General features: G+C 34.2%; 1 long non-coding RNA gene across 1 annotated transcript in view; it reads left to right on the forward strand.

The window, feature by feature from the left end:
- LOC143225728 (uncharacterized) overlaps positions 1-20074 on the forward strand; it is a 29929-nt gene extending 9855 nt beyond the window's left edge. The window contains exons 2-3 of the long non-coding RNA XR_013014010.1: positions 8705-8757; positions 18705-20074. This is a non-coding gene — a long non-coding RNA (uncharacterized LOC143225728). The remainder of the gene's footprint in view (positions 1-8704; positions 8758-18704) is intronic.
- Positions 20075-21507: the final 1433 nt, after the last annotated feature.

A 21507-nucleotide genomic window follows, 5' to 3' on the forward strand; every position in this document is an offset into this window, starting at 1 on the left:
CAAATGTATATTGAGATGGATCATAAGACATAAAAACTTTATTCCTAAACTGGTCGATTATAAAAACTAGTAAACACGGAAACTGACGTACCGACTTCGCGAGTACGTGCAAGCATACACGTGAAAGCATGAAGCACTAATCACAGCTGTACCACATGTACAAGACCGTGATTACTTGGCGCCACCTTTTAGCTAAAAAGCATTTAACGTTAAGTAAATTCTCAGACCAAAAACAAAATACGATTTCAAAGTAAATGCCATATTTTAACGTTGGACTGTATTTTTACGGACTTCTCGTGCCTATTTTTGGTTTTCAGACGACATTTCAGGCTCCAAACTGAACCTTTCTCGGTTCCAGTTGAATGAACCTCACCCAACACACATACACAAATACTCACATTCATCTTATCTTCACCTCTGAATCACTATTTAGAAACTCTCCTGACGCCTACAAATGTAATCAACGCCAAGAGAAAGTACATATTATTGATTTGCTACACTTAGTATATTATAAACCTCGGAAGCTATAACTGTGATTAACGCTTACTAATCGGAAACTTCATATATTTGACCAGGATCGTTTATAAATTTCGGACAGTACAAACCATTTAACATCTGGATATTCACACTGGACGTATGCATTTTTACGAAGACATTATATAACTTCAGTAGTGAAAAACTTGGCGTGTGATCAATGAAGAACGTAGAGCTACCTAGCTCCCTATTAAGTGGATTGCACCTACATCAACTCAAGGTTAATTTGCTCATCGCGAACCCTTGATAAAATATCAAAGAAGTTCCAGACCAAATAGAAAATTCAATATTGATTGTAAAACTATTGTACATAAATCATTATTTCTAATCACGGTTATTGTTTGAATATTAAAATATATTTGTATTAAAAAAACAACAAACTCTGTGGGTCAACCTTGTTGGCAAATACCATAAATTGGAGAATAAGTATTACAAAAAGTATTTTCCATAGAATTGACTGTACTTTTATAACAGTTACACTAATAACATGTGAGTAGTATCAAAATAATCATAGTATATAAATATATATATGAATGTGTATTTACACTATGAATATGGCGCATATCACGTGATAGTACATCGCATTTGTTTAACCTATAAACTTAAATTACCATTTAACTCAGTTTCAGACTATATGAAATTGTAATACGTAACAAGGTATAGAGAAGAATTTTGCGAATATAAATATTACATACATTGAGATTATACTTAAACTATATGTTATTACCGACTTCTCTTTGTTGGCTTTGTAGGTAAAGTGAGCAATACATTAACTTTTTCATGAACTAGAACGAAATATAACGTATAGTTTTACTAAATAACAAAACATGCTGTCTGAAATAGGAGACGCAGAAGTGAATTCTTCATGTTTATTGCACTCTTATAGGCCCTAACAGAATGAATCAAATTAATGCAAAATGTATTAGTTTACGTCTGTGTAAATAATAATGACCCTATCTTTTTTAAGAAAATAGTTTTAAAACAGTTGAAATGTTTCACCACTTATGTACTTTTCTTTCAGGTCTCTTAGATAGCTTTAACTTCAATACGAACAGAGTCGACCATAGGCGAATTTGTGGTCCCTGCGAACTTTGTATTCGGCGACCCTTGGAGTGGGTGCTCTGTGAGGGGGCACAAGTTGTCAACCCCAAGGGCCACATCTGTATACGAAATATTTAGTTTGGTTGTTGTTAAGCGTAAAACTACACAATGGGTTATTTGTGCTCTATCCACCACGAGTATCGAAACCCATGTTTAGCGTAGTATGCTTGTATACTTACCGCTGAGCCACTTGGGAGCCTATACGAAATACACAGCGAATTAAATACAAATCATACCTGCATTTATCACCGTTCTAAATTTCTGGTTTATCAAAATCTTTATCATAACTGTCTGGAAACGTTAGACAAAAGTAAACAAAATTAGCGTTACAGCATAGTTTTCAGATAGATCTCTGAATCTAAGACATTACATTAACTGCAAACATCATCATGATTTACGAAGACAAGTCGCATCTTTCTTTCTTATACATATTTCAAATATGCAAGATAATCACAATTCTCTACTGTTGTTTCTGGTAAATTTACCTGTTTTCCAGCACTTTTATAAAAATTATTTTATGGAGATGGTGTAATCATCCAAGAAATCATAGCACTTCTTATTTAATATAACACTGTTATAACAGCTCCCTCTAATATTGTCCTCAAAATGTCCCCAATTCCTAGAAGAATCGCTCAAAATATACTTATATTTACATTATTATATTTTATTACAAAATCTGCAGCAGAAATACGTTGGAAATAAAATGTAGTCACTTTTAGTAATATTATTTGTCCCCCGCTGGAACAGCGATAAGTCTACGGGTTTACAACGTTAAAGTCAAAAGTTCGATTCCCCTCAGTGGACACAGCAGATAGCCTTATTTGGCTTTGCTATAAAAAAACACACACGTTAATATTATTTGTTAGAAATCGTATCGTCACGTGACTCACTGCAGCCAGTCGCCATAACTACGACATTAAATATATCATAGACCATTTTATGTTTTATCTTTTAGAAAAATAAGTCCCAAAATAGTTCTTATGTAATTAAACAAAAAAGGTTATCGATCTTCTGTTCACCACGGGTATTGAAACCCAGTTTCTAGCACTGCAAAATCACAGGCATACCTCTGTCCCACTGGGGCATTCTGAATCCGCCACAATCATCAGAGATGTACAAAAGACATTAACACAGTAAGCTTTTCTGGTAACAAGGTCTTTACTAACATACAAGGGATACCTGCTCGAACGTCGCTGAATATAAATTAGAAAACGTTTTCACTTAGACGTGTCAATTTATTTTTATTGTCATTTATCCAAGTTTCTCTGGTAATGCCCGCTTCTCAAATCATAAGTAGAAATTTAAGAACAACTTTACAAAATATGGTCACCTTCCTTAGTGGTACTTAGTAAATTGAAGATTGTCTGAAGTTTTAGGTGGTTCTGAGAATTATATATTTATATGCTGACATTTTAAAAGTAGTTCAATCAATAGGTCGATTTAGCTATTAATTCTATGTTGCAGACCGATATATAGCTATATATATTATTGACTATGTTGTTTTACCAATTACCATGGTAACTTATGCATATACATTACCTTTTAAAAGCAGTCACTTATAGTCACCATAGAATTGATTGTACTTTTATAACAGTTACAGTAATAACATGTGAGTAGTATCAAAATAATCATAGTATATAGATATATATATGAATGTGTATTTACACTATGAATATGGCGCATATCACGTGATAGTACATCGCATAATTATAATACTACGTTTCATACATGCAACCCAGAATAGTGATGAATGTGCTTTATATGTGAGTATGCTTCCACAATAACAATAGTATTTCTAATACATGAAGTGTTGAATAATAGTGACTGCACCTATTATGCAAGTGTATTGGCACAATATCGGCATGTATTGTTGAGTATGACAGCATAAGGCAGCACATTTCATACATGAATGTATGATAAAATGGCAGTAAACAGTTTATTGTGAATTACAAAGTAATACTCATCCCTATTAATAACTTAAGTCTCACTCAAAAATGGCCTCGCCTAACTGTCTGCTTGAGTAATAATAATAACCAGATTTAATACACGAAAGTTTGATCAAACTTGTACTGACTCTTAACATGTTTTAAATACAAAGGCCAAAACGGCTTAGCAGTGCGTTGTGTATTCTGATATATACTTTTCAAAAAGCCCAGCCAAACTAAACGTAATTGGTCCAAGAACGAAATATAAGTGATAATACATTATATTTAAACACAACGCAAATGTATTGTCTCTCTCGCGATCCCCAGGAGCCACCAGACTGTACAGCATATCCTAAACCAAAACTCAACGACCACCAGGCGAGTAATTTCAACCGGTTGAACCAGATTTATCGCAATTAATGCAACAAGACAAACTTCGGCTACGGGCACAAAACACAGTGTGGTATTTTAATAGCTTTACAGACTAATGAGTGTTGATCTGATTTTAACAGCTAATAACCTGATTCTCAGAATGAAGTGAAACTGTTGCTCAATAAAGGAAAGGAATGGTTTTCCTAAGACAATTATGTGATCACGATGTAAGAACGGTTGTAATTCTAAACACTTAAAATAACTTTTTCTTGGGGTTTCATTGTTGGTGGAAAAGGGGATGGGAGAGCAAGTGGTTATATTGGTGCTCCTGAATATGGTGACATTTTAAACATCGCACACCACATATCAATTAATGTCATAATTTATTAGACGCAGGCAAGAAAACAGAGCCATATTGCCCATTGTTCGACAATCGGTAACTTTGTAACTGTTTTGTGATTCGGATTAGAAGTTGAGACTCCACTTTTGACCGCTAGGGGAAGTGGGTAAACGTCCTTTTTATCCCCCCCCCCCTGTTAGCGTTGTCCCTGCTGATAACCCCGTTAAGGATTTGGTGCTTATGAAATAAAATATGTGTCCTAGGTTATAGCTGGTTTTTCGCTGGAAAAACTAATAGAACAAAAATTCTTAGAACACACCGTAGCTATGATTCAGTGAACTGGTACTAATTAAATGCAATTTCAGTATTTCTGAGTCGAATACCATTATTTTATTTATCCACTGAAAACAGTTTGAAAATTCAACTCAAGTGTAATCATTAGTTCGTTTTTTAAGTTGAGCACAAAGCTTCACAAGTGGCTATCTGTGCTCTGCCCACCACGAGTATCGCAACCCTATTTCTAGGGGTGAAAGTCCGCAGACATGCCGCTGTGCCACTGGGGGACTATTAGTTTGTTTGTAACAATACTTCTAAACTATTTCTCTCATGAATCCCTTAACAATTCGGCTTGTTACTAATAATTATAATCTCATTTATAGTAGTGGTTCTGTGATAATTATAATATCATTCATAGCAGTGGTTCTGTGATGATTATAATATAATTTATAGCAGTGGTTCTGTAATAATTACTAGGCCATTTGTAGCAGTGGTCCTCATTTTTTCCTCCTTCATGTACACCCTGAACCTTAGCTCATGATTAATAATTATTGTCACTTATAGCAATGGTTCTCATCTTTCCTCTCTCATGGACTTCCTCATTGTTCAGCCCATGGGGAATAATTATTACGTCTTTTATTACAGTGGTTCTCAACTTTTTTCCTTAATGGATTCCCGCAAACCTCAGCTCATGGGTGATATTATTATGTCATTTAAAGATATGGTTCTCAACTGTTTTTTACTCATAGATTCCTCGAACTAATATTCCGCACACACCTACTCAGATCCGTGTGCGGAAGCTCTGAAATTAACAAAAAAATTTAACCATATTTTAAAATAGAAAAGTAACATTGTTGGTTACTGTCACATTTCAAAATGTCTTCAAATTTCAATCTCAAACAACACAGTCTAACGAAACAATACACAGAATTCGCTGCAAAATGTCTAAGTTTTGATTTTTAAACACGCCTGCTAATTTTCTCAGAACGGTAACTAAAACACATCCGTTAAGGATGTATTTCGTAAATCGTGGCCTTAATTACGAACTACAGAATATCTCATATTTCTAGTTTACTTTTTAGTCGTTTTCGTTTTGAAGCACCAATAATAAACCTAAATCCACTTGCGTATTACATTTCGACCCACAGTTATAATTATTTGAAGCTTTTGATGTTGGTTTTAGGTTAATTAAACAAAGAAAAATATACCATAAAACTCCAGCGTTTTTCTTCTTTCTTTACAACATCCAAGAATTAATCCAACAATGGCGACGTTAGCACTCAATGAATTCCGAAGATAATCGACAAAGTGTACAATACCAACAAACACATGGGTTTTCTCGTGCGAAGAATCACAAACTCCAAACGTAAACACAAAGCACTACTCCAAATAACTCGGTGCTTACAAACTTATTGCTGGACGCTCGTGTTTAAGCATTCATTTTAGACACAACAAAGACTAATGAATTTTATCATCTTATAAGCAAGAATTACACTAGTTTACACACACTCAGAAAAGAGGACGACCACGCACACTAAAGCACTTCAATCTACAACCAAAGTTACCCCTCAGTGAGTAAGTTTACCCAAAAACTCGCGTATTCTGAGGCGGCATCATTTACTCCGCCACTGTATGACTCACTAACCCCTGAGGAACACTGCTCCCATGCGTGAATGTTCCACAACAATTGGAAGTGAAACGCGTGTTTACGGAGCGTGAACAATAGTCTTTTCACCCCCCTTTTGCCACCCACCTTCTCATGTTTGTGTGACATGCTAGTACGCACACTAGAGTCCTGACGGCCCAGTGCGGTTCAGTAACCGTTAAAATTCAATATGTACGATACACAACATCAAAAACTAACAACGAACAAATTCAGCAGTCTTCGACACGTTAAATGCTGATGTAAAGAACTGATCATACAACTAGCACAACAGATTTCAACACACAACAACGGGTACACGTAAAATAATAACCTTCGTGTAACATAAAAAACTAATTACACTAAAAGCGCCTTTCAGTTTCGAAAAACAAACAAAATGCATGAAAGTATTTTAAATATAAAAAAAAACAAACTGCAAATGTTATAATTTCACAGAGAATTACTAAGATAATACGAATTGAATGAAAACCTAAGCAATAAGAAGTAATTAAAAGGTTTTATCATATATTTACATGTAACATCATAAACATTTCGTGGCTGAAATAACAGCACGCTTCCTTTATGTTATAACATATATATATATTATATAACAAATCAGGTGGATGAAACAATAAATTTTCCTTGTTTTATAATGTGTATCATACACACACACACACACACACACACACACACATATATAAATAGACGGAAGTTATGTAAATTCATGATTAATGAAAGGTTATCTTAAGACATGAAAAGTTCCTTCCTTTATATGTAATTGTTAAAAAAAACTCTCCTAAAAATTGCAAGACACAAAATATGGAACCGCAAATTTGTATATATTTCTGCATGGAGCCAACAAATCTTCAAGCGAAATCTGATAAAGATCCATGAAGAGAGGGTGTTTGTTTGGTTTGAATTTCGCGCAAAGCTACACGAGGGGTGTCTGCACTAGTCATCCCTAATATAGCAGTGTGAGACTAGAGGGAAGGTAACTAGTCATTACCACCCGCCGCTAACTCTTAGACTACTCTTTTACCAACGAATGGTGGGATTGATCGTAGCCTACAACCCTGAGATTACGAGTCCAGCGCCCTAACCACCTGGTCATGCTGGGCCCCAACAGAGGAAGAAGTAGTGGTAAAGAACGGTCCATAAAAACCACAAACTTCAAATGCAAAGCTGAAAATTTGTTACTTTCCCTGCATGGAACTAGTGAACCTCTATCCCAATATTGATGAAGATCTATCCACTCCGCTCCCTGTGAAGTAACTACATGAACACACAATAGACAGTACTATTATATTCATACAAATATTATACAGAATTGGGTGTATGGAACAACAATGTTTCTCTTCTTTTATAACATGTGTCCTATATACATATCATAATATAAAAACTGGTTGGCTGAAAACAACATAACGTTTCCCTTGTTTTATAACGTGTAAATAAAGTGCATTTAACAGTTACTCAGTGCAGATAGCCCTCGTGTAGCTTTGTGCTAAATTAAAAAACAAACAAACAATAGTTATTCGTACAAAATATCGTTTATGAGCACATGAATATTTCAGTGTACAACAGGCCACAATCGGTATAAACACTTATAAGTTATAATTAATTCTTAGAAACTTCTCTGTTGGTCTATTAAAATATAAACAAATTAGAAAGTCTCAATTAAAATATTACTACTCAAATCAGGTCATCATCTAAGATAAATATTAAAAAAACAAAACTTCACCAATATAATGATATGAAAAAATCTGAAGTAATTGCGTTATAATATTTCTATGACTTGAATAAATATTGCATCGCAATCACACTGACAATAAAACAATACTATTGAAAAATATATAGAATACTGAACAATACATTTAAAACAATAAGCCTTTTCTTTAAGTTTCGTGAGAATCACGAGTTTAATTTTAAAATAATGTAAGTTTGTTTGTTTGTTTGTTTGTTTTGAATTTCGCACAAAGCTACTCGAGGGCTATCTGTGCTAGCCGTCCCTAATTTAGCAGTGTAAGACCAGAGGGAAGGCAGCTAGTCATCACCACCCACAGCCAACTCTTGAGCTACTCTTTTACCAACGAATAGTGGAATTGATCGTCACATTATAACGCCCCCACGGCTGGGAGGGCAAGCATGTTTGGCGCGACGGGGATGCGAACCCGCGACCCTCAGATTACGAGTCACACGCCTTAACACGGTTGGCCATGCCGGGCCAAAATAATGTAAGACTATTTGTTATCACTGTGTTGTTATTAATGTTTTCTAATATATCGTGTAGTCAGCATAATTGAAGAAAAATAAAACTGTTGTCATATCCATTCATCAGCATATTATAAAATATATATGCACTTAGTAGAATGTAATACTCTCGAATAATCCGATTGGTTAATAGATCCTTACTAGCAATATTGCTAGTTAGGTAACACTTTTGTTCATTTGGAAAGAACGATCATTTGTTTCACGTGTTTCTTTTTCTTTCTTTTTTCTTGCTCATCTTATTGAAAGATGCTTCTAGTCCCAAGAAACTAGCTACTGACATTCCTTGGATTATTCAAAATGTAAGTAAAAAGTATTTGTTTTTCCGCATCCCGTTAAATGGTGTTTCGAATCCTAACATAATATATCCATTATACATTAGAGAGTAAAAAAAAACTCGCAGCTTTAACACTGTAGGAGCTAGGTTCGGCCAGTTTAGGACCTTCCATTTCATCTTTAGGAAAAACAGGCTAAAAACGTATAGGATGTAGCACGCAAATGAAGATTTTTATGGATTTTGGCTAGAAAAATCTAGGTTCTTCTACACTTTCTCTTAAATTATATACTGAACACCCAGTTTTCCAACTACAACAATTCATAAGATCACAATATTACCGGGATGAAAATAAGTTACTTATGATTTTCTACGGAATACTCATCAATTTATCAAGGTTTTGTTTATCGTTACAATAAAATTTATCATTTCTCCAAAGTCAAGTTTTTTATATTTTTACAAAAATATAAAAATACATAGAAGTGTAGTTCATGTTAGTTGAAAAATTACGTTTTACACGCCATTTGAAAAATCATAAAAAGGATTTTTTTTCAAATTGCAAGATCTAGTAGGTTTTATATGTACAAATAATCTTTACAATAAATTAAAATGATAAAAATATAGATATATATATATATTTGACGTTCTAACCAAACTTATTAATAAAAGCAACGCTAAAAAAGAACACAATTTTAACTTACAGAACACATAAACGCTTGTGAATAGTAGATATCGGATAATTTCCAACGATAACTAAATTATAACAACTTGTCTTCTGAAATAGTCATTAGATGCAAGATGTAAACAATAAAATAAGTTAAAAAAAACTGTTATAAACTTCTATCGCTCCAGCATCTTAATAATACACTTAAAACTCGACAGAATAATATTGTTTCAAATATTAACCTCTCCAAAAGATAGTCCTCACTCAGAGATGCCCCAAATGGTTCAGCGATACGTCTGGTGACGTTAAAAGTCAGGCTTCGATACCCGTGGTGGACAGATAATCCTTTGTGTAACTTTGCGTTTAACATCAACCAAACTCATCATTCAGAGACGTTGACAATATGTTTTTTCAATGAAATAAACAATACCGAACCACAATACGTTTTATTAAGATGTCACTTCCAAAGTAACTTTGTTAAGATATGATTATCACTTGTTGTCTGTTCTTAAGCACAAAGCTACACAAAGAGCTATCTGTGCTTTCCCCCCACACACATGGGTATCCAAACCCGTTGTCAAGCTGTATAAGTCCGCAATCATATTGCCGTGCCACTGGGGGATCATATTTGTCAGAAAATTCAACCATCAAGGATCTGTAGTCTTCTATTAGTTCATGATAGCGCTGCACGTTGTTCTTACACATGTAGACTTTCTAGAAGATCACATTTATCAAATTGTCACCACGAGGGTTCACATAAAAAATAGTAGATGGAGATGATAATTAAATTTTGTGATAGTTTAAAAACAAAAACAACAACAGAAGATTGGAATAAGTCTAGTGGTTAGCGTGACAGATTATGTATTGGAAGGTCTAAGGTTCGAGGCCGCAATGTGTCCTAAACACACTTCACATTTTTCGCTCTGCAGGATTTATAATAAATAATAATAGTTGTAATTAATCTCACTATTCCTTTTTGAGTAACTATGTGGACGGCGGGTGTTTTTGACTATTTTGTCATCAACTCATGCTGTTCAAGTTTTAAAATACCAAAACACTAATAACTTCTTTATATTTAACCCATTGGTTTCCCATCTCAGTATTACATCCATTACCAAACAAAATTCCCTTCAACAATAACAGAAGATACAAAACATGTAAAGCAAACAACACAAAGTTCTCTTAGTCGTGCAAACAACAGAAAAAAAGTGCCAATTTATCGTTTTTTTTCTATTAATTTTACATTTATCTTTATTTTTGTGTTAGTTTTAATGTTTTATCTCATCGAAATGAAGCAAAATGAGATGTTATATAGATAGGAATAAAATATTCTAATCTCTTTTAATCTTCTACGTTCCAGTAAAATAGGCATAATTAGCACATCGATATATATTAAAAACGATAAATGATACCTTTAGAAACATGGACGAACAGCCGAAGAAAGTACGTTTTCAGTTGTTTACTGTTGACATACGACTAATTATTTGATCTCTCGTAATGAATATTTCACTGTCCAAAATTATAAGCACTCATTATAGTATAAAATTTAATACAGTACGTCACGTTACCATGAACGGAATTAATACGTCCAACATTTTATAAGTCTGTATAATTACGGTTAATTATGTCGTTAAAAATTATATCTAGCGAATCCGTAACATAAAAAAAAGCAAAATGAAATAGAAAACGTCACTCGCAGACAAATGGTAACGACACACACACTTCTTTAACTATAAACTGGTACTGTCAATTCTTTTTCGAACGCTGGTTTCAAGCCGTAAGCACTAAGTTTCTGGGAACGAGAGTGCTCTCTTCAGTTGCGCAGTCAACCACCTAAGCAGAAGGTGTAGCGCATGCCACTAATCAGCCAGGGATTTTGATTCGATACCTAAGGTAACCGTTGCCAAAAGCTGAATTGGATTCGTGACAGTTATTTGCTGATGTCACGAGAAACGCGCAACGAAAGTTGTCTTCAGGTTCGGACAAAATCCAAGGTCACTCCCACTTGTTTTTCAGATTGAAATGAACAAAAAAAAAGACTTATCTACCTCTGGCGTATTTGAAAACTGCAAGTTACTTAACATCCATAACGTTTCACAGAAGGAAATGTGAAGAAAAAATAACAGAACTGTTGTCTGACACTACACAGCCACAAGCACAAGAAAACGAGTTACTTTATCGCTAAAAGTTGAGGAAGAAAGTGTTCGTAATACAAAATACATATTCTATTATAACAGATTAAGGCCTAACCACCAAGGAGAATGGCCTCCTATTTACAGTATTCTTGTGAACTACATCTGTATTATGATACTTAATTGAAAACGTGTCTGTATGTGACCGGAGAGTTTTCCAGAAATGATGTAACCAATGATAAAATTGAATTCACAAAAGCTGAGTAGTTTAAATCGAGGAAAGTGATAAAAAACTCGGACAAAAAACCTGTTCAAATTATCAATTGCATGACTCATTCGAACGTAAATTACTAGAATATCTCTATCCACCCATTCTTCTACTGATTTGTCAGTCAGTTACTCAAATAATCTATATGTGAAAGAATACCCGTGCTTGTACAACGTAGCCTGTGTCCAGCTGCTACTGAAGCCGTTCATACAATGTACTACCATTATGAGATACTTTGAAACTATGATTAGAATGTCTCTTCATAATAGTTGCAAAAAACAAGCAAAGCAAATGTCTGGATGTAATCATTCATTTTGTATTTGTATATGTTTATATATATATACACATCCTCATTTCAAGAACGTCACGTGTGCTTAAAGATACGTATCAGAAACATAATATTGCACGATATGAAACACTAGGCTGCATAAATAATTTTATATTGATATCAGATTTAGCGATTAGGATGTCAAACTGGGTTATGTCATTGAAAAAACATTATTTTACCAGTGCCATGCCATTTGGAAACTTTTCCGTGAAATGCTGCGAAGACGTTGCTTTTGTTTGCTTACATAAAAGTGTGTGTAATAGTGTTTTGCATCAGGTGTTTGCTCTACTTTCAGTTTTTAAGCTCTAATTTACTTGATAAAGTAGTTAAAGATATATTTCATTATTTTTGTTCAAGGTTAAGTCTTTTACAATGTGTTAAATAGCTCAGACGTACCACGTACATACACAACAATACCAATTTGGTAAACAATACGATGTTTCAACTGTTTATTTTTCATGAATTCTTTTATTATAAGTAAACTTTTTATCATGTTTAAAAACATCCCAGCTTGTTCCTAACTTTACCATTAGTTGCGTTTCCTGGACAGGGTTGTATATAACTGAACCTTCAATTTATTGAATTACAGTGATAGACATTAGAAGAGTTATGTAGAAAATAACGTAACAGAGGTGTAGGAGACAAATTAAAAGTGGAAGAACAAGGTTTATTTGACCGAGAAAAGTGTGGTAACGTGCGTCACGGATGCACTGCACACTTTACAGACGGGGTCCAGGACTCGCCTTAGGGCCCTGAAAGCTTTTGGTTTCTGGATTAAATTGTATGTAATGTTCTGCTTTTCCTGAAAGTAATTTTCCTGTAACGTTGATACATTTTTACTGGAAAAGATTGAAAAGTAGGGCTTTCCCACCGACTTCTGTGACACTACATAAAATGTATCAAGTCAATTTAAATCGTCTGCGAAAATAAGAAAGAAGATCCAATGTTTCATCTTCGGTTATAAAATATTTGTATTTGGTATGCAAAATATTTCGCACTTAAAAAAAAAAACATCCTAAGAGAATAATGGTAATTATACACGCTGTTCCCAATTCAGTTCTAGAGATGGAAGGTTGCACAGGTGGTACTTAAGATAATAATATTACAAAATAAAAATAAATGTACGTATATAGACACGTTACACCACTACATCCTAGTTTATTTAGTATATGACCTTTTCACTGTTTCTCTGTTTAACTTGTTAAAGATATATGAGTGTATATACATATCTGTGTGTGTGAGATAGAGAGGGTATTATATAGTTTAAACCACATATTTATTTTCATTACCAGCTAAAACATTTCGACAGACCCACTCAAATACCCTTATAACTGTTCCGTATAACTGTTCCACTTAACATCAAGTGCCTCTGTTAAAATGAACCAAAAAATAACTTCTAAGTTAAGAATACCAACAGAATATTGACATCGTATACCTATTTAGTGAGGTGTTTATGTTAATAAGGAATACGGAATTCTTAATTTATTTGTCATATTTTTAAACCCGGAAGGCAATGTAAGATTGACCTGGATATTAAATTTACGCGAAGGTGATGGCATACAAACCTACTTAATTAGTGTTCTATGAAAAAATAAACACTATATATATATATATTACACCTAGTTTGTTCATAATATTTACCAGTTTACTGAATGAATGCCTATAAAATACTCTTTTATTCTTCACCAAAGTTTAGACACATTAATTTTATTTCTTTATTGTGCAAAGCTGAGTTTGGAACGAGCACTCTACACATTTTCTACACGCGACCTCCGAACAAATACTCGTAATAAGACTGATACTAACAGCGTGGTCAAAGGGTAGCAGGAGTTAATAGGGTAAGAGACACTGCAAGATTGTTGATAACAATGGTAAATTATAATTTTACAAAATAAATCTATGAATGTATTTGTGAAAACGTACAGTAGCTGCTCAGCATTGCACGTCAATATATTATATGGAAAATAAGGACGCGCTTGAGTAGAGTTTATTTTTCAAGGAATGACTCTACCACTCTACAGATCCTCGATGTTAAATACGAGGAAGAGGTAGAAAATCGTTGTTGTTTGAAGTTAAACATAAAGGTAGACAATGGGCTATTTGTGCTCTGTCCAACAAAGGTATCGAAATTCGGGTTCTAGCGCTGTAAGTTCAGATATACTGCTGTGCCACAAGGAGCAAAAGTAAAGGAGCGATCAGTTATTCAAAGCTTTAATAATTTGACTTTTGGAATATTCCTAAATCAATATACTATACAACTTTTCTTTACATGAAGTACATTCAAATAAGTGTTCAACGAAAAAGAATAAAAAATATCTTTACTTCATGTGAACTGATCACGGGCAAATACATATATAACTAACTATAAATACAAACTCAGCCTGTTCTGTGTTATAAACGCTTTTAATTCTGATATTACCGTGTCCATGTATAAAATATCCCTAATTCGGAAGTGCAGTCGTGCCCGGAAACAGTTGACTCTTGATCTCTGTCCCGTAAACATACTCTATATCGAAGATATTGGATTACCTTCACAGAGATTTCTGTGAAAGTGAACCTCTTGAAAGACAATAACTTGCTTACACTAATCTTCGACTAGCCCAACTTCGCTTATCACTACGTGAGCACGCATAAAACGTTGGTGAAAGTTTTTTTCTCTTGCATCCATGCATTACTGTATATATATGTACGTTTAGTAAGTCTGATTCAGAACTACAAATAATTTGTACAGGTACAATGAAAGCTTAAGTGCATACTTCTAAGAAATAAACACGAACAAATAACGACTGTCTCAGAAAAAGAAAAACCTTAAGATAAAAATTATGCCTTTTAATTAGCAGTCGAGAGACTAAGAAGGTTATATAATTATTGAAGTTCACAAATAATTTTCGGATATCATACATTATTATCCATAGGCTGGCACAGCGGTATGTATACGGACTTACAACACCTTAAACTAGGTTTCGATACCCGTGCTAAAATTAAAACGTTCAAATAAATTGCACCATATTATAATTAATAACGACTGTGGTATTTTCTTCATCAATAAAAAAAGTTAGGTGTGAAAAAAGGTACACCCCCTCCAAAAAAAAAAAGATTCAACGTGCGACTTGAAGGAATTAAACCAAAATTGGGGGCCAAACTTGTAGCTGCTCTTATGGCATTGACAAGTATATTTGCTGTAAATTTCTGTAAATATTACTCTCAAATCTTTGGCCAAAATCAGATGGAAATATAGAGTGGAGAGTGTGAAGATTGTCTGATACCAATTAAAAGATATTGCTGATTGTCTGGAAAAACTGTCAGAAATAAGCAGTTATCCCACATTTTGCAGTGAATGCAGTTCAATACAAGAATCAATTTTGTCGTACGAGCTCGTACTTTCTTTAGGAGTGTGGTACGATATTTTATTAAAAGTAATCCCAATTAGTAAAGTACGGCAACAATATAATATGCAGTTGGACACGACATTGAAACATATTGAGGAATTTATATGTTGGTTAGATGATCATAGACGAAACGGATTTAACAATGCTATAGCGACTGCCAATGAAACAGCTGATAAAATGGGCATTATGAGTAATTTTAAAGAAATTAGGCTACATAAGAAAAAATACATTTTGATTACGAGAGTCCAGAAAACACTAGTGCTAACTCTCCATATATTTTCAGAACTGAATATTTTAATGTTATCGTTGACATGATTCGTGCAAATGTTGGACCTTGATTTGAGGAGTTAAAGACCTTCTACACCAATTTTGGATTTTTCTACAATATTATATTTTTAAAGAACAAGTCTGATGAAAAACTTATACAGTGTTCTAAAGAACTACAAGTCGTCCGACTCCGATATAAATGGCGAAGAATTATTTAAGGAACTAGGAATGTGTACCAGAACTGTACTTCCAAATATAGACATATGTGATTCACTCCATATTTTAAGAAAAATAATCTAATTGAAGTTTATCCTAATAGTTATGTAGTATTAATAATTATATTAGCAATTCTGGTTACAGTTGCATCAGTAGAATTTTTTTTTTTTTTTCAAAACTAAAATTAATAGAGTCTTAATAAAGATCAAATATGTATCAAGAGAGGTTATCGGCATTGGCTATTTTGTCAATTGAACATAATTTAGCTTCAGTATTAGATTATTCCTCTGTTATAGATGAATTTAGAACTATCAAATGCAGAAAAATGAAATGAAATAGTAATTGTACCTATCCAATAAGTTGTTGTGATCTTATATTGATGTTTTATTTCACTTAATATCAGAATTTGTTTTCTCATGTCAAAGACCTAGTTTATAACTTTCACCTAGGGCCTCGCCGTCTCTAGACCCGCCTCTGAAAGTGATACTCAATTGCAACCAACACTAGCTTTAGCATCGCAACCCTATTATTTGGAACAGACTTGTACTTTACAGAACTAACCAGGTTCTTTAAAATAAAGGATCGTAGTTTTCCTATGTAAAATAGTATTAATAACTTCATTTATAGCAGGCCCGGCATGGTGAGGTGGTTAAAGCGAATAAGTCGCAATATAATGATCGTGGGTTCGAATCTACGTCCCACCAAACATATTCGTCCTTTGTGGGATGTTATAATGTAACGGCCTATCCCACTATTGTTTGGTTTGTTTTGAATTTCGCGCAGAAGTGCACGAGAGCTATTTGCGTCAGCCGTCCCTAATTTAGCAATGTAAGACTAGAGGGAAGGCAGTTAGTCATCACCACCCACCACCAACTATTGGATTATTCTTCTACTAACGAAAAGTGGGATTGACCGTAATATTATAACGTCCCCATGGCTAAAAGGGCGAGCATATTTGGTGCGACGGGGATTCGAACCCGCGACCCTTGGCGTACGAGTCGAGTGCTTTAAGAACCTGGCCATGCTGGGCCCCTATTCTTTGGGAAAAGAGCAAATCAAGAGTTGGTGGTGACAACTAGTTGTCTTCTTTTGTCTTTCACTCCTAAATTACGGATGATTTTAGCTCATTAAATTCAAACCAAATATTGATAGTGATGCCATAAAATCTAGATAAACAGTTTCTTGTCATCACCCGCATGCATTCTGTAGAGCCGTATCAAACACTATTATTTACGCTAATTGCTTAAGGTAATACCATGTGGCGTTAAACTCTCTTCAATTAGGAGAATTTCATGATATTTAGCAAATATGTGATTAAGAGTTGTCAGTGAGTAATAATTAATAACCGTCCAGTCGTATGATTTCTTGGAAAACAATAGCTAGAAACTACTAATCTACTTTCCTTAGCCTATCTAACACCCGTGTATTTGCGAGTCCTGTCACCCTATACCTTTGCTGCTCTAAATTAGCTGCCTTTAATCCGAATCACAAAAATTTAAAACGGTCACCTTTGCTCTTGGGTAAAGCTGTAGTAAAAAAATTAGATCGATAGCTCACGTGAGTTTTTGCGTAAGAGTGCGCAAAGATTTTGGTCAAATTTGAGCAGTTTTTGTTTAATAACTTTACACAGATGACTTACATTTAGATCAAATTTGACACCAAGTTGAAGGTTGTAAAGATCTATCAGCGTAGCAAATATGTTAGAAGTCTGTTTTTCTATGAAATAAAGCTTCCGTACTTTTGGTGAGAGGATTGTTTGGTCTGTTTTGAATTTCGCGCAAAGCTACAACAGGGCTATCTGCGCTGGTGAGAGGGAAAAAATCAATAAAAATTACAGATATCTCGTGTATTTCTTAATGGATTGCTTTGAAACTTGGTATGTGAAGTAAGAATCCGGTAGATAACATCCACCAACAATGTGTGACAGTTTGGATTACCATAATCCAAGATACAGAAAGTGGAATATCTCTAAACTGCCACTCCTGTTAATAACACATCATGTGTCCTACAGATTCTTTTGGCTGCCCAACACATTAGCATGTGTATTGACCTGTTCAAATAATCACAGTTTGACCGTTATAATTTTAGACTTACGTTGTTGAGTAATCTGTGATTCCCATAATTACGGGTAACAATTAAGAACTGCAAACAAAACCTTTGACACTGTGAATATAGCACACTAGATATATTAAGACGTAGAAGCAGTTTGTTTCTTTACTGTTAAGCTACATATTGTACTATATGGGCTTTGTCCACAGATATAGAAACCCCATTTTTAGGATAATAAGTTTAGAGACTTAATGCTGTTGGATCATAAGAGGCAACACAGATGCAAAAATTCTATTATATGTTGTTTTTGTTTTTTAATTACGTAATTTATAGGTTTTCTACTACAATGAAGCAGTTATCCACTTTCAAATTTTTCTGGACGCGGTTAAGTAGCGAGGGCTACTTAATCAGTTAGGGCTAAGATATTCTTAACTGATTGATTCATTTGATCGCTTACCAGTTGGTTAGTACACCGCTTAAAGACAACTGTTGAAATTTGATAACTGAAACTTTGCCAGTAAATAATAATAATAAAACACACAAAAACGAAAAATTCGTTTATATATATAATATATATATATATTAATGTAAAAGTATTAGGACTAGAGAATATTTTATCATTCTTTCCATTTTATAGGGCTAATTCTTCTATGTCATTATAGCAGGTAACTTCAACACTGGTAATTCTTCACTGGTTCCTGTAGACGACCGAATGAGCCATGGTGAGAATAATTTATTATTCTTTAGAATTCTCATATACTTGTACCGAGGGCATGTTATTGGTGTTCTGCTTGAATGAACATACTGATTAAACTTAGAGTCTGTAATAACTATTATGATATCCTGTACAGTGTCTCAACTATCTAGAAAGAAGCTAGCAAAGAACTAGCATATGGTATCGATATATGCTAGAATAAATCAAATTAACAGAACTCCACAAATAAATCACCATGTATTAAGTTTTGTTTTCGAACCATGGTCCAAAACGCGTGGAGAAGTGTTAGTAGAACAGAGAATTCGCATAGAAGATTCACGTAATGCTGCTTGGACTCTCGACAAATTGCTGCAGACTGGAAACGCTCTCCAAACACTGTCAAGTACACTCTAGATCTTGAGACCAATAAAGGTGAATTTGAAATTATGAAAGGAAGAGACAGAACACCTAAACTCAATGATACTAACGTTAAGTACCTTCGTTTAAGCAGCCTTCGAGATAGAAGGAAGACTGCCATTGATTTGAAGCACAAGATAAACAACCATGTACCCAATGACAGAAAAGTGTCCAGATCTACAGTATCAAGAAGACTCAACGAGAATGCAATATTTGGTCTTTATTTCGATCTTCAAATATTGTAAAGAGACTGAAATTTGCTAAAAAAGAACAAAAACTAGACTGTTGATGATTGCAAAAAAGGTGTCATGGACAGATGAGTCCAAGTTTGAAATATTTGATTCAAAGCGTAGGTTATGCATCCAGCGGAAGAAAGGTGAAAGATAATTACTTCAATGCATAGAACCTACCATGAAGCATGGGGTGACAGTGTGGTGGTTTGGTGGGTATTTTTTACTGAGGTGACAGGAGATATTTGCAAAATAGATGGAATAACGAACAAGAACAAATATAATCAGATATTCATCCGTCATGGTATACCCAGTTTCTTGTGTATTATTAGTAAAGAATTCTTCTACCAAGAAGATAATGTCCCCATACACTCATCTACTCTAAGCACAAATTATGTGGCTAAGAAAGAAGCTGTTGGAGTCATTCAAATGATGCAATGGCCCCCATAGAGCCCTGATCTCAACCAAATTGAGTAGATATGAGATTTGATAGATTAAAACCTTGACAAATGAAAAGTTACTTCCAAAGAAACTTTAGAAGTATGTGTTAGAGATATTTGAAATAAAATCCAAAAGGACACTTTGATTAAATATCTTGCAACAATGCCTAAAAGACAGTCTGTAGTTATTAAAGCAAAAAGAGAACACACAAAATATTAACTGTTCGCTGAACTACAGCACTTCCACTGCGTTTCTTTTGTACTAAACATGAAGATTAATAAAATGTTTATGTTTCACCTGTGACTTACCTTCCATTGTTCTTTGAAAGTAATCTGAAATCTAATTTTAAATTTGTCCTAATATTTTTGCTTAGTACTATTTATAGAGCCAATCAGAGGAATGTACAGGAGGGCCACTTGGACTGGGCCTCATGCTCAAAAGGGCCTCAGATTTATACACCTATTTTTTTACGACATGTGCCTCCCAATCAGGTCAAAACATGACACAAACCTTTAGCTTGGTGCTACAAATTATACGCACAAATTAAATATTCAAATTATGATTAACTTTTCATTCGAGCTAATAATTGTCTTATATTGTTTTAATGTGTCTTCATTTTATATTTTTATCATAGCCAGGGTCCTCAAAAGATAGAAGTGGCCCGGGCTTCTCTGAATACATATACACCACCGACGTTACAAATCTACTTCGGTATGTTAAACCACACGCTGGTTTATTAAGCAACTTGGTTTTGATGACGTAATATTTATTTGTTCAGCTACAGCCTTCCCTCATTGATTGGTTAAACGGTTTTGTTTTTAATCTTTACCTTCTTTTCCCTACGATATGTTTACAGCCAAACTACTATTCAGAATATCAAACCCATTCAGCTATACCACTAAACACACATTACACAGGAAAGTTATGAATATTAGTTATAATGAATTACCAAACTATACAAAAGTAAATGTAACAAAACTAATGATATATATATATATACTGTCATTGTTTTCCTACAGCTTATTTAAAACAGTTAGTCCGAATTGTTATCAAATAGAATGAAAAAATCATATTTGTGAGTGTTGATACTTATAAATGCCTTTAACGATTTATCATACTTGCATATGCTTATGACTCAAATAATTTCATATGACGTGTATATTCTTTCAGTTGTGAAGGGGTTACCTGAGCAATAGACATAGATCAATATCGAAACTACTGTGTCTCGTTTTTATTTCAACAACAAAATTCTATAATCGACCGAATCACGCTTCTCGATCTCGAACATTCAACAGGAAACAACCAGTTTAAACTGGAGCGAAACGGTAAGAAAACGGCGTTCCGCCTCTTGAGGATTCAAACCGCAGCGTTATCGATTTGATTCATGCTGCCACTACAAAGTGAATCTTAAAAGGGCTCTTTTGAAGTCCCAGTTTAACTAATGGAAACAACAGTAATAACAATGCAACTCCTTTATCTCTTGACTGTTTAACCCTAGGATTTCACATAAAGATACACTACATAAGATAGTCACTAATGTGATAAAAGCTATAATAATCTATAAATAGCAGTTTCTCAAACTAGCCATCAGACCAACAATAACATGAAACAAGTTCATCAAAGCGTGCTTTGTTCGTAAGATCTTTAAAAGTTACTACATGCGTGATTGCTAAGCTATTGACG

The sequence above is a fragment of the Tachypleus tridentatus genome, chromosome 9 (assembly GCF_004210375.1).
Source record: "Tachypleus tridentatus isolate NWPU-2018 chromosome 9, ASM421037v1, whole genome shotgun sequence".
Taxonomy (NCBI): Eukaryota; Metazoa; Arthropoda; class Merostomata; order Xiphosura; family Limulidae; genus Tachypleus; species Tachypleus tridentatus.